Source organism: Choloepus didactylus, chromosome 1, assembly GCF_015220235.1.
Source record: "Choloepus didactylus isolate mChoDid1 chromosome 1, mChoDid1.pri, whole genome shotgun sequence".
Lineage (NCBI taxonomy): Eukaryota > Metazoa > Chordata > Mammalia > Pilosa > Megalonychidae > Choloepus > Choloepus didactylus.
This window is the reverse complement of record NC_051307.1, coordinates 27,067,564-27,082,170: the sequence shown is the minus strand read 5'-3', so window position 1 is coordinate 27,082,170 and position 14,607 is coordinate 27,067,564. Positions and strand designations below refer to the sequence as shown.

The 14,607-nt window shown below is 36.8% G+C and overlaps 1 pseudogene; it reads right to left on the bottom strand.

Moving 5' to 3' along the window:
• Positions 1 to 537: 537 nt before the first annotated feature.
• Positions 538 to 4,127, bottom strand: LOC119527523 (annotated as a pseudogene).
• Between the last annotated feature and the right edge of the window lie 10,480 nt (positions 4,128 to 14,607).

Genomic DNA, 14,607 nt, shown 5'->3' with positions numbered 1-14,607 from the left:
CCATATTTAATTTAGGGACAATACCATTAAGACAAAAATGAAAAATTATGGAGCAAAAGAACAGAACTGATGGAGTACAATGCAAGCTGATAATTTAGAAGACACTGAAAGCAATCTAATTTAAGATATGAAATCAGAGCAGATGTGAGAAAACCAAACATGTTTTTGTTTATGTATTAGTTTCTTGTTAACTGCTGTTACAAATTGCCACAACCTTTGTGGCTTAAAACACACAGATATAATATTCTGTTACAGTTCAAAAGAACTCCAAAATGAGTGTTAATGGGCTAAAATCAAGGTTTTGGCAGGACTGGTGCCTTCTGGAGTCTGTACCAGGGAAGTCATCCTTGCCAGCTTGTAGAGGCACTGGCATGCCTCGGCTCTGTTAAATCACTCCAATCTCCACTTCTGTTGTTGCACTGACTTCTTTTTTTTTTTTTTTTTTTTTTTTAATTTAGAAATTTATTGTTTAATCCACAAGCTTTATATAACTTTACTTTAAAAAAAAAAAAAGAAAAAACAAAACAAAACCCAAAACAACAAAAACAAGACACTATTTCAAAGTCTGAGCCCTTCCAGCCTTCCAAACACAAGAGCTCTGAAAGTTGTGTATATCAATTGGAAGAACAAGACAAAAAATTATGAATGGAGCCATGACATTTCAAAAAACAAAATTTTATATAACTGAAGGATCCTTCCTGGGACTAGATAATTGCCTTTACAAAAGAAAAGGAGGAAAAAAAAACCCAAAACACCAAAACCAGAATAGAATGAAATTCCAGTGTTCCAAATCAACTCGTTACACAACAATATAAACCCACAGTGTCCTGGCAAACAACATGCTTTCATTTTCTGTCTCAATCTAGAGTTCGAATGTTGATTCATTTCAGCAGAGACTCCACAGGCAACAGGAAAGATGGTGGCATTAGAATATTCATTTATACTTTTGTGGTAGTTCAACAGTGGTCTTATTTCTGGGCAAGCTTACAAACCATACTAGGTTAGAAACATCATAACTTAAATGGGTGCTAAGAATCAAATGAGAGAAAGAAAGGAAAAAAACCTATGGGAATAGCCAGAGGCATTAAAGGAACCATAAGAACGCCAACCATATTTAAACCCCCTTTTTTAAACCCCCTTTTTTAAAAAGAGGATTTTTTTTTCTTTTTGGCTTAGAATGTTTCACGCTAAATGAATTTATGTCAGCTGTCAATGAAAGAATGTCACTAATACACTGTGGACACCTTTTGCAATGTAAATCCATGCCCCCTTTTTTACATGGTGAACGTCAACCTAGCAATTATTACAACAAATGTTATAGTCTAAAGCTCAAACACATTTTAGCAATTTTGAAATTGAATTGCGAACAAACCAAATAAAATTTACATCATAACAAACATTTCCATCTAAGACTGTGGGGACACTTGAGCCTTCCGCATTGATCTCAGGGCCTTTTCACGCAGGTGCTTTTCTAAGTCATCAAGGTTATCTTCAGCTTCACTTTCAGTCTCCTTTTTAGGCTCTGGCTCTGCCTCTGGTTCTTCCTGTGCTGATGTAGTTGTGGGAGCAGCAACGACTGCAGGGATTACAGTAGCTGCAGCAGCTGCAGCCACACCCTTTTCCTTCTTGTGTTTTTTGTGCTTCTTGTGCTTCTTCTCCTTTTTGTGTTTCTTGCCCTTCTTTTTCTTCTTTTTCTTCCCGCCTCCTTCTTGGTCCGAATTCCGTGCTGGAGATGGGCTTGGTGTTGGGCTTTTAGCTTTTTTGACTGGTACCGCTGGTGACCAGTTTGTAGAGGGTGACTGAGACTGGACAGGGGACGGAGGTGCTTGGGGTTTTTTAGCTGCTGGCTCAGGAGATCCTGAGACAGATCGAGAAGATGAGACCCTCCTTACAGATTGAGGGCTTGGTGAGGCAGCCTTTTTTGTCTTTCTGGGTTCCGGAGTTCTGGAGACTCTCCTAATGGGCCTAGTACTTGGAGATGGGGACTGCCTTCTTTGGGGTGATGATGCTCCTCTTCGAATGGGGGGAGGGCTTGAGGTGGTCTGAGGAACTCGAGGCCGTGGTGAGGGCGAATGCCGTTTGTTTGGTTGTGGAGATCGGGCCTCCCGGGTGGATTGACTTGGGGAAGACCCTTTCCTATGCTTTGACGATAACGATGGTGATCGTCTCTTGGTGACTGGGGAGCTTCTTTGTTTGGGAGGTGGAGAGTGGGAGACCCTAGGCTTTGGCGGTGGAGATGGCGATGCCCTTCTTTTAGGAGGGGGAGGTGGAGAAGCTGTTCCTCTCTTTGGAGGGGGAGAAGGAGCGTATCTTCTCTGTATTGGAGGAGAGTATCTTCTTGAGGAAGGTGGGCGCCGACATGGCGGAGATCTGCACCGCCGAGGAGGAGCTGGAGAAGGAGAACGTCGCCTTCTGGTGGGTGGTGGGGAGGGACTTCTCCTCCGTCTACCACGAGGGGAGGTCTCTTTCTGGCGCTTTCGTGGTGACGGAGAGGCACTCTGGGAAGGGGAACGTCGCCGCCGCCTGCCCACCTCGCCATTCTTCACATGGGACCTCTTGGGTCGCTCATCTGAGGAGGAGGAGGAGCAGCCGGAGTCAGATGAAGACTGCTGGTTCTGTCGTCTGTACTGGCATCTCTGCTGTACAGAGTCTGCTGCTGCCATTTTGCCACCTTTATCTTCTTCAGATTCAGATAACTCTACTTTTCTAGGCTTGGGTGCTGGTGAAGGAGACTCTCTTTTCTCAGTACCTTTATGTTTTGTCACTTTACCTGAAGTTCTCCCTGGAGAGACAGAAACACGACTTTTTCTGGTACGGTTTGACTGCTGGGGTGTTGGGGAATGACGAGGTTTTGGTGGTGGAGTTGCTGGTCGGTGCCTTCGCCTTGGAGGACTCGCTGAAGGAGATAACCTACGAGTTTTTCGAGGGGGACTGGATGTCCTCTTGGGAGGCTTCTTTGGTGGTGACCGGGAACGAGAGGAAGATAATGATGAGCTACTCCCAGACAAGGATGCTGATGAGCGCCTTCGTCTCACTGGAGATCTACTCCTTCTATGCCTTGGTGGAGGAGGCATTCATCTTGGTGGAGTTCTTCTCCGAGGAGAAGGCCTCCTTCTTGGGCTTGGCCGCCTTCTAGGTGAATATGATCTTGATCGGGATCTATGGCGCCGTCTAGGTCGAGTATGAGATGGAGAGCGGGAACTAGTCCGGGACCTTGATTTGGAACGTGACCGAGATCTTGGTTGAGTCTTTTCCTTTTCCTTTTCTTTTTTGGAATTTTTTTCTGGAGAAGGTTCTTTAGGTTCTGGTACAGGTTCAGGCTTGGGAACTTTCAGGATGTCACTAGTAGAAGTGGCTTCTTGTACTGAAGGTTCTTTTACTTTTACTGAAGGTTCTGGGAGCTCTGGAGTTTTCTCCTTTTCTGGAGCAGGGGAAGGACTCCGGCTCTTGGTTCTGTGATGGGGAGATCGAGAATGACTGCGCTTTCTCTCTCTCCTGACAGGAGAAGATCGTCTTCTAGGGGAAGGAGATCTGGATTCGCGTCTTCTTGGGCTTCGGGACCTTTCCCTTTTTTCTCTGCTGCTTTCTTTTTCTTCCTTATCCCTCTTATCTTTGTCTTCATCTTGCTTTTTCATAGATGCCAATTTTTCTTGTTCAATCTGTCTCTGTTTTATTTCTTCTTTCTTCAGTTCTAGAAAAGCAGAAGGAATTCCAGCAATGTTTTCTTGTGCACTTAACAGCAGGGGCCACAATTCTCCCGTAAATTCTCTAGCATTTTTTCCATTCAAAAACCCAGTCAGGTTGATTTGTATCATTTTGGAGTCTGGATTCTTTACTTCCAGCTGGTTGAATATAAACTCAAATCACAACATCATCTTCAAATCCAAGGATTTCCGTTACTCGTTTTGTTATCCAAGGCTTTATAACCTTTTTTATCAAGAAAACATAAAAATCATAAATATTTATAACCTCCAAATTTACTTTGCTCATGTCCACCTTTTTTTCTAGGCATTCTGCAAATTTCAGCTGCTTCAGTAGCTTCTTCTGTTTGTTGCTGAACCGATTATCCTGTTCTGCACTAGTTCCGCGGAAGAATCCCATGTCCATCTTGCTGCCTCGGTCGGAGATCGCTCCCTATCCCAAGGTGCACCGTGCCGCCGCGACGGAAGGCGGGACTCTGCACTCACTTCTTAAACTTCTGTAGTCAAATCTCCTTCTGCCTCCCTTTATAGGGACATTCATGATTACTTTCAGAGTCCACACAGATTATACAGGATAATCTTCCCCTTTCAAGATCCTCAATTTAATTACATCTACTACAAATTCTGTCTGGCTACATAAAGTAATATTCACAATTTCCAGGGCTTAGGACCTTGATATATTTGGGGGTAATTATTCTGCCCCCGACAATCTATATGCCCTGTGATTACTTAAGTGTGACTACAGAATACTCAACATTCATCAGCCTAAGGAATCTTGCACATTGAGTATTTGGCGATGTCATGTTAAGGGCCCATTTCAATACATGCAGGAAGCCCTAGACTTCCTCTGGAATGTGAGGCAGGGATGCACATATGGCTATTCCTCACCCAGTTTAGTCCTTTCTCACACTTAAAACTAAGACTTGGATGTCTAAATATAGGGCTATAAGCCTTCTCGGCTATGCATGAGACTGTTAAAAATTCTTATAGACTCCACAATATAGATAGGATCCATTGCATTGGAAGTGTTTATAAAATCTTTTCAGCTTAAATTGTCTTCCTTGTAGCCAATTTTTCCTATGATTATCTTAATAGGTATGCACCCAGACAATACTATCATATACAGTTAGTGATGCATCACTTTAAAATAATATTCTGATTACTTTGTATGCATTTATCTTACTTCTATAACTAGATTGAAAATTCCTTTAGGGCTGGGACCAACTATTGATATTTGTTCTGCAGCTGACATACTCTATATTCATTCTTAAATATTGAGTTCTTAGGGATCACACTCTTACCTGAAAGTGATGAGGAAGTGATATTATATTTTTGAATTTAATATTTGCAGTTTGATAGCATTCACAGACATCCTTCCCCTGTTTTTTACCACTTGTGCTAGTTGGAATCTGCTATGCACCTCATAAATGACCATGTTCTTTTAATCCACTCTTGTGGGGGCAGATTTATCGGGGTGGGTGGGATCTTTTGAATAGGTTGTCTCCATGGAGATGTGATCCACACAACTGTGGGTGGTACCTTTTGATTAGGTGATTTCCATGAAGATGTGACCCCACACATTCAAGGTAGGTCTTAATTAGTTTACTGGAGTCCTTAAAAGAGCTCAGAGAAGCTGAGTGAGACATTTTGGAGAGACACGACACAGATCCACATGCTTGGAGATGTAGAGAGAAAGGTGTTTGGAATTGCTAAGCTAAGAGATGAAGCCACAGAGAAGGTAAGTGAGAACCCACAGATGCTTAAAGAGAGAGCCACTGGAATTAGAAGCTGAATTCAATGCAACCCAGGAGCAAAGGACAAGCAGACACCAATCATGTGCCTTCCCAGATGACTGAGGTGTTCTCGATGCCATCGGCCTTTCTTCAGTGAAGGTATCCCCTTATTGATGCCTTAGTGTTCCAGTTTGCTAATGCTGCCATTATGCAAAACACAATAAATGTATTGGCTTTATAAAGGGGGTTTATTTGGTTACAAATCTACAGCCTTAAGGCCATAAAGTGTCTAAGGTAAGGCATCAACAATAGGGTACCTTCACTGGAGAAAGGCCGTTGGCATCTGGAAAACCTCTGTTAGCTGGGAAGACATGTGGCTGGCATCTGCTTGCTCCCAGGTTGTGTTTCAAAATGGTGTTCTCCAAACTGTCAGCATCAGCTTTCAATGGCCATCTTCAAAAAGTCTGTCTAAGCTACAGCAGCAATGAGCTCCTTCTGTCTGAGCTTTTATAGAGCTCCAGTGATTTACTCAAGACCGATGCTGAATGGGCGGGGCCACACCTTCATGGAAATAATCGGATCAAACGTATTACCCACAGTTGGGTGGGTCACATCTCCATGGAAGCAACCTAATCCAAAGATTCCAACCTAATCAAGACTAAATAGCTCTGTCCCCACAAGATTGCATCAAAGAACATGATGTTTTGGGGAACATAATACATCCAAACTGACACACTTAGTTTAGACACTTTTATAGCCTTAGAATGGTAAATTTGCAGCCTAAAAAATCCCCAATGAAAAAGTCAATCCATTTTCTGGTATATTGCATTCCAGAAGCTTTAGCAAACCAGAACAGGGCTTAACTAGGGGTTGGCACCAATGAAGGATATTTTTAAGCAACACTTTTACAAATTTTGCTCTGAGGACACTTACAGGTTTGATTTTTTTTTTTTTTTTTTTTTTTTTTTTTTTTTTTTACCAAAAACAACATGAGAGCACAAGAACAATGCAATGAATTTTAAGAAAACAAAATATATTTAGTGCAATTTTTTCTTTTTTTTGTAACATATTCATTCAAGGACAATGTTCATCAAGATAAACCAGTAAGTAATATGAGACAATATCTTTTGGGGCTGGTCAGTTGCTTGCACCACACTAGTAAATGTTGTAAATAACACACCTGACCTTGATCTACTATTTTGGGGTCTTAAAAAATCCTTCCTTCTATAAAATAATGGTGATATTAAATTTTACTTTTTCCTCTATCTTTAAAATATAATCAGACTTGTGAAAATAAGCATTTTGCAACCTTAGGTCAGTCCTTTCTCTATATATTTATTTGCGTGTTTATATTTATTTATTCATTTATTTGTTCTACATTTAGGGAAGTTTTTCTATGTCCAGGAATTCCAAAAGTCTGTATTGGATCTCTTGTTACTTCACGGGCAGGTACCTCCTAACAAGAGGTTAAGATGAGGTTCTCATTTACCAAATAAAGCAGCTTATTTCACCATTTGGGAACTTTCTTTTTTTTTAAGGATGATTTTACCAGAGATCAAAATATTAATATAATTTGTGTCCTTTCTTGTATGGTGCCTTAGAGAGTCAATGAGAAAAAAAAAATATTTTAGCTCAATCACTTCATAAAATCTAGAATGCATATAATTTGAAGTAAGGAAATAAAAAATGGTAAAGTTTAAAAAAGGCTTAGAAAATTAAAAGAAAATATAAAACTCTACACCCTCTACACACATTTTTAGATAAAGTTGATAGCAAATGTGGTAAAAGTGATAGAGAGTGAGACTGACAAGCAATATGCTAAGTGGAGCCTTCAGGTAGTTATGAGAATAGCAATGTCACTGAAATTTAAGACAATATTGTTTTCAGTATATATATTTACAGCCAGTTTTTAATTATTTGTAATAAATAAAACATTAGATATATGGTTGATGGCCTTCCCCCATCTCAATCTTCCTTTACCAACAGTCCTGAAGGTGTTGTTTATTAATTTCTCCACCCATTCATGTATTTATAATTTTACAACCCATTTGTCCATTACCAATAACAAAAAAGTGTAACTTAAATGTTTTACAAATTTCAGAAATATCTATTCTATAAGCTTTTATCATTCAACATACATTTATAAGATTTTCTCATGTTACAAACTGATTTGTATTTCATTTAAAAATAATTTTTGAAATAATTTCAAACTCATAGGAAAGTTGCAAAAAACAATGTAAAACCAATACAGAGAACTCAAAATTTGCCAACTGTTATCATATCATTCTATCACCTATATAATCTTTTATCTGCCTGAATATCTTCTAAACATTTGAGAGCAAGTTGCAGACATCATTTTCCTTGAACACCAAATTCATCCATGTATATTTCCTAAGAAAAAGGATATTCATTAATGTAACCACATTAAGTACAATTACCAAGTTCAAGAAATTTAACATTGATATAAAGCATGTAGTCTATATTTCAATTTTTTCAGTTGTCCTAATAATGTCCTTTTGGATATTTTCTCCTTCATCATTACATCCGGTCCAGGGTCATGAATTGCATTTAATTGTTATTGCCTCTTTAGTATCTCTCTTTTTTTAATTGTAGAATAATATATATACAAGGTAAAATTTTCCAACTAAGCCCACTGCCAAGCATATAATTCATTGGAATTAACCACACTTAAAATGTTATGTCATCACTGCTATCCATTATCAAAATTATCCAACACTTCCAACAGAAAACCTAAACCTATTATGCCTTAACTCTCCAATCCTTTCCCCCATCACTGGGACCTGTACTCTACTTTCTGTTTGAATTTGCATGTTCTAGTTATTTCACATAAGTGGAATCATGCAATATCTGCCCTTTTGTGTCTATTTTAGTCAAAATGATGTTGTCAAGGTCTATTCATTTTATGGCTGAATAATATTCCATCTATGTAACATGTTTTGTTTATCCACCTTTGTTTATTTCCACTTTTTGCCTATTGTGGATAATACTACTATGAACATTGGTGGGCAAATACCTGTTTGAGTTCTTGCTTTCAGTTCTTTGGGGTATGTATATATTCCAAAATTCTGGGATTGCCAGATCATATGGTTGTTCTATGTTAAACTTTCTGAGGAACCACCAAACTTTTCTTCACAGTGGCTGCACCATTCTACATTCCCACCAAGAATGTATAAAAGTTTCTATTTTTCTGCTTCCTTGCCAGCACTTGTTATTTTCCATTTTTTTTTTTTTTTTTAAATAAGAGCTACTCTAGTGGGTGTGAAGCAGTATCTCGTTGTTGTTTTGATTTGCATTTCTATAATGACCAGTGATGTTGAGCATCTTTTCATGTGCTTTTTTGGCCTTTATTTATCTTCTTTGGAGAAATGTCAATTCAAGTCCATTACCAATTTTATAATTAGGCTTTTTGTATTTTTTTCTTTTTTTTGAGTTATAGGAGTTTTTATATGTTCTGGATATTAAACCCTTAACTGATATATGGTTTCCAAATATTTTCTCCCATTCTGTTGGTTGTATTCTTACTCTTTTGATAATGTTCTTTGGTCAACAAATCAATTCAATTTTGGTGAAGTCTGATTTACCTCTCTATTTTCTTTTGTTGCTTTTGCTATAAAGTCTAAGAATCCATTGCCTAATACTAGGCCCTAAAGATATTTCCATTTTCTTCTAAGAGTTTTATAGTTTTAGGTCTTATATTTAGGTTATTGATCCATTTTGAGTTCACTTTTGTATATACCGTGAGGTTGTCCACTTTCATACTTTTGCACAATGGGTATTCAGTTTTCCCAGTACCATTTGCTGAAGAGACTATTCTTTCCCCATTTTGTAGAGTTGGCACCCTTGTCAAAAGTCAGTTGTTCATACATGTGAGGCTATATTTCTGAACTCTTAATTCTATTCCATTGATGCATATAAACTGTCCTTGTCCAAGTACCCCAAAATTTTGATTACTGTAACTTTATAATAACTGTTGAAATCAGGAAATGTGAATACTTCAATTTTTTTCTTATTTTTACAAGATAGTTTTGGCTATTTGATGCTCCTTGCCCTTCCATATGAATTTGATGATTAGCTTTTACATTTCTGAAAAAAAAAAAAAAACTATTATAATTTTGATTGGGATTTTGCTGAATCCAGAAATTGCTCTTGTGAGTATTGACACCTAACAATATTGTCTTCCAACCCACAGGCATGGGATATCTATTTTTTAAGGTATTTAATTCTTTTCAGTAATGATTTGCAGTTTTCCATGTACAAACACTTCACATCCATGGTATTTTATTCTTTTAGTAGCTATTTTAATTGGCATTGTTTTTTTATTAACTCTTCAGATTGTTCATTGCTGCTGTATAGAAACACAAGTGATTTTTGCATGTTGATCTTGTACTCTGCCACTTTGCTGACTAAAATTGTTAGCTCCAGTAACTATCTTATAGTCTTCCTCAGTTACTTGAAAAATAAATTTTAGTGTCCAAAAATATTGAAATTTTTAAAAGCTTTCTGCATCATACATAAAAATATATCCTAATATCTCTGACCACAAGTCATCTTACCTATGCTTACAACATGCTCCAGTTCAGCCTATTGCTATTATGGTAAGCATCAAATGTTCTACATTCTTCCTGAAATGAAATGTGGCTCTTCATCTGTTAATCTTACCTCCTATTCCTCTTTTGCCTCTGAAGTTAGAAAGACTACCTAACCCATTTTCAAAACATAAGGATTTAAATGATTAAAAATCATCAGGTCCCTTCTTAGCACTCTATTGAAAGTTATAGTGTTCATTTTCTCCCACTTTCATTCATGAAGTTTAATTCTTACTTTGAGACACATGAATATTTAGTTTATCCTCCTTTATTTAATTTATTCATGACATTTTTAATTGAGACAAATGTAATACACAAAAGAATCATCAGATATTACATATTCATTTTGATATATTTTAACTTGTATGCACCATGCCTTCACCACCCAAAACAAGATATTAAACATTTGCTTTGCTTCAGAAAGTTCCTTCATGCTACTCTCCAATCAGTCACCATCCCACTGCCCCAGAGGGAACCACTGATACATTTTCTGCCACCATGAATTAGAATAATTCGATGACAGTGTGGCATCTGTCAAGAAGGGAGAAAACCCTGAATATTTTAGAAGTGTTCAAGAAAGGTATATAGTGATGATATAATCCCATATGAGTTATAAAAAGAATGATTTAGGAAAACAGAAAATAAGTAAACAAACAAAAAGATCACCTCCTTTGTGTATTTCTACAAAGAGAAATATATCTATGCAATAAATTGATAAGCAGAGGTATGACTATATGATCAATTTATAATTTATAAGATTTGGTAATACCAGTCAAAGATTTAGTTAGAACAGCAGAAAAGTACATTGTCTTTCTATAGCTTCACACAGTAGTAAGTTACTTTCTAGCATCCAGAAATTTTATTTCACTAACAATGGAGACTAAAATATTTAAATTGTTTTCACCATGATAAAGAAGTGTTAAAAATGAATTATTAGTTTCCTTAACATGTACTATTTCCTGAATGGAAATTTTATATATATATATATATATACACACACACACACATATACATATAAAAATAAGTAAGTATTATCAATAATTAGTAAATATCAACAACACAATGTGTTTTTAAAGAATACTGTAAAATGATGATGGATAAACATATAGTAAAAACTAAATTATGCATATTATCTCAGAATATGTGTGTTTCTAAGGGTAAAAACAGAATACTGATGGTAAAATCAAATTATTACCATGATTTTCCTACTAAGATCAACATTTCCTGGACAAGAATCCAATCTACTTGAATTTCTAGAATATACAAATATTACAAGACCTCATAGTGACATGACCATGTAAACAGATCCCAACAGGGACAAATATAAAGTGCTTCAAGAGAAAGAGGCTTTAAAAATTGATTGGGAAGAGTCTTAACTGAAAGTCCAGCTACAAAGCTATAGGCGTAGGGAAGGCTACATTAGGTAAAGAGAAGAAAGAGATGTCTTAAAAGGAACTATGTATTTCCCCTTATATTCTGTTGCCTCTCCGCCTTTCTCTGCAGCCTCTAAGGACATTCTGCATGTATTAATTGAATTTCAGGAGAAGCAAGGGAACCCTGTAGCCAGTTTATGTAGACTAGATGGAAAAAATGTGGCAGGGACTTAGAAGTTCTTTAAGAAGGCAATGACCTGAATCACCAAACTGTGTCTTCAGTAAGTTGCCATGAAAAGTTTCCAAGTACTGTAGGACCCACCAAAATACAGCTGAAACAGGTTAGGCTGTTTCTCCATAACCTAGCTCAGCCATTTTACCTCTCAACAGATAAGAAATTTAGCAGCACTGTAAAGCTGCTTTCCAGCCTCTTATAAAATATACTAAGTTTTATTGTTATAAGGGTTCTATTATTCAAACATCTTTATACAATGCTGCCATACATGTATAGAAGAAAGAGTAGGATACCAAGAAAAGTGAGGATTTTGAAAAATAAAATTTTTAAAATACCCAAGTCCTCTGCAGCAGTTGTGGCCATCCAGTCTTTATATTTAGAGATTTATAAGAAAATCTCTGTTCTCAAAGAATTTTCCATCTCATATAGGAAATGGAACATTTTATAAGAGGTTTTCAAGCAAAGAATTATAAGAATTCGAGGAGCAAAGCTGCACAAGTTCATGTGTAAATCACAGCATTTCATTTATACTTTTATTACTCAGATTTCAGCTGGGATTCCCCTATCACTTCAGATTTGCCTTAAAATTTGGCTCTATTAAACTAACAACAGCTACGGTTGTTCCCAAGATTTTTTCAAAATGCCCAAGCAGATTTTATGTGATTGTGCTCAATTCTGGCTGCACCAATCCTCTCTTGAAGAATGATTAATCTAACCTGGGTTTTACCATATGTAGCTATTTTCATCTCTCTCTGCTGATGAATCCATGCATTATCTCATATGAATACACCACTAGGATGGAAAGCTTAAACTCCCAGATTTGAGCAGTCACTTGAGAGAGACATGTGGATGAAAAGAAATTGATTATTTGGTTATGTTTAAAATTATTTTTAATAGTCAAAATTACTGAGAAAATACATAGGACCTTTAAAAGTGTTGATTATCTTCTTGTATTTTAAACATAGCACTGAAGAAACAAAATGATCTGTTTTATAGACACAGAATTTTATCAAGTTTTCAACTCAACTGAATGTTTTAACTGGCCTCAATTCTGCTTTTAGAGATTTCTCAAATAACATAAACCACAACTATTCCATGGCACTGTTTCTTCCATGGAGGAAACAGAAGCCTATTCAGAAATGTTTAATCTAAGAGAATGTAACACAGGGACCAGAAGAGATGTGGACAGCATCTAAGGGACTAGCCAGAGATGTTGTCACGGAGGGGTGAAGAGAGTATATAAAGTTGGCAGAGCCTGGTGAGAGCTGAAATCAAGGAGGAGGTCCACTTATCTAAACATAGAAAGAAGCAGCCATTCCAGTACCTTAGTTGTGAAAGAAAGAGGGAGAAAAGGAAGAAATGTCCTGGCATATTTCTCCACCTAGCCTCAAAATTGCTTGCAAGTCCCTACTTTTAGTTGAACCAGCAGAGAGCTGGGTGTTGCAGTCTGCAAGGTTGAGACTCCCAGTGCACAGAGCAGGGAATGGAATAGAGTGATATGAGGAAAATGTGAACTAACCAACCTCTCTTCTCACAAAAATCCACACTCATACAAAGAATTTGTGTATATTAAAGTTTATTAACAGTTTTCCCAGCCCCTCTTCTTTTAAAGGCTACAGCTCTCTTTTGCACCTTCCTACAACTCATTTTTACTAACTTTATCATGTGAAGCACTTAACTTTCCAACCTCTGTTTGCTCTTCCTTCTCTTCTTCATTATGCTGGAGTTATAAATATGTTCTGCCATAAATCATTTACTCCAGGTTCTACATTCAGTTGTAAATAATTAGCAGTGTCTTGGGAATTTCTAATACTCCCTTCTCACTTCAATTAATGCACAGTAGAGAAAGGGTATAGCAATATAGGGATTTATTTCCCATTGAGCTGAATTATGCCATCTCCTAACTACTCACCACAAACATAAAAGGTAGATGTGGCTATTATCAATTTTGTTTCAAATAATATTCCCTAACCCACCCCCTCTGTTATAGTTAATGGAAGACATGAACCAAACCTGAAGAGAAGGATTTATCAGACATTATAGGCATTAAAAGTAGAGATATTTGTGTAAAATATAGAATAAACTTAGCTGTATCAAGACTATAATTTGTATTGTTTATAACAGAATACAAACAGTTTAATAAAAGCCACATTCCTGTTATATAGAATTGCACATCAGCTAGAAACACAAAAGTTGGTCTTACCTCTTGAAAAGGCTCTTTACTATTTGGAGATGAGTAAGAAAAGGATCCTTATTTCAATTTAGTGAAAGTCAGAGAGAAGCAAACAATGATATAACATTTTTCCAGTCAATTAACACTGATAAATGAATTAGCAAGGGCCTAGAAACAATTGTCCGAAGCATCTAAAGCAAAGGCCAATTTATCTCGATATGACTAAAGTAAAAGCGAATTTGTCTGTACATCTTGAAATCTCCCACACGTGTTTAAGACAAATAATCTGTGAGACAAGTTATCTGAGACTCTTGGAATTTGCAAAGTGCTAGGACTTTCTCACATTCTTTAAAGCTTCTGAAAATAAATTAATTGATTAAATGATTTCCTCAAAACCATACCTCTTGTCAAGGGTAAATAAGTTTTGTTATGTTCCCTTATAAGGCTTGCTTTTATTTTATTTTATTTATTTATTTATTTTTTTGCTTAACCAATCATATTTCTCTTTGTGTATCCTCATCATTTATATTTACTATATAAGCTGCTTCTTTCTCAGGGAAAAACAGAACACTTTTGAATTGGCATGGAGTGTTCCCCAATTTACAAATTGTCTCCTCTTGATAAATAGTCTCTCTTTCCTAATTTCTTTTATTTGCACAACATTTTATTTAGGTTTGTGGACGAAGACAGTGAAAATCAGGAACACATTAATTAGCAATGCAAAGGTACAAAGAAGTGGTTAAGAAATGACTATAGTAAATAGTAAGATTTATGTGTTCTCTGTT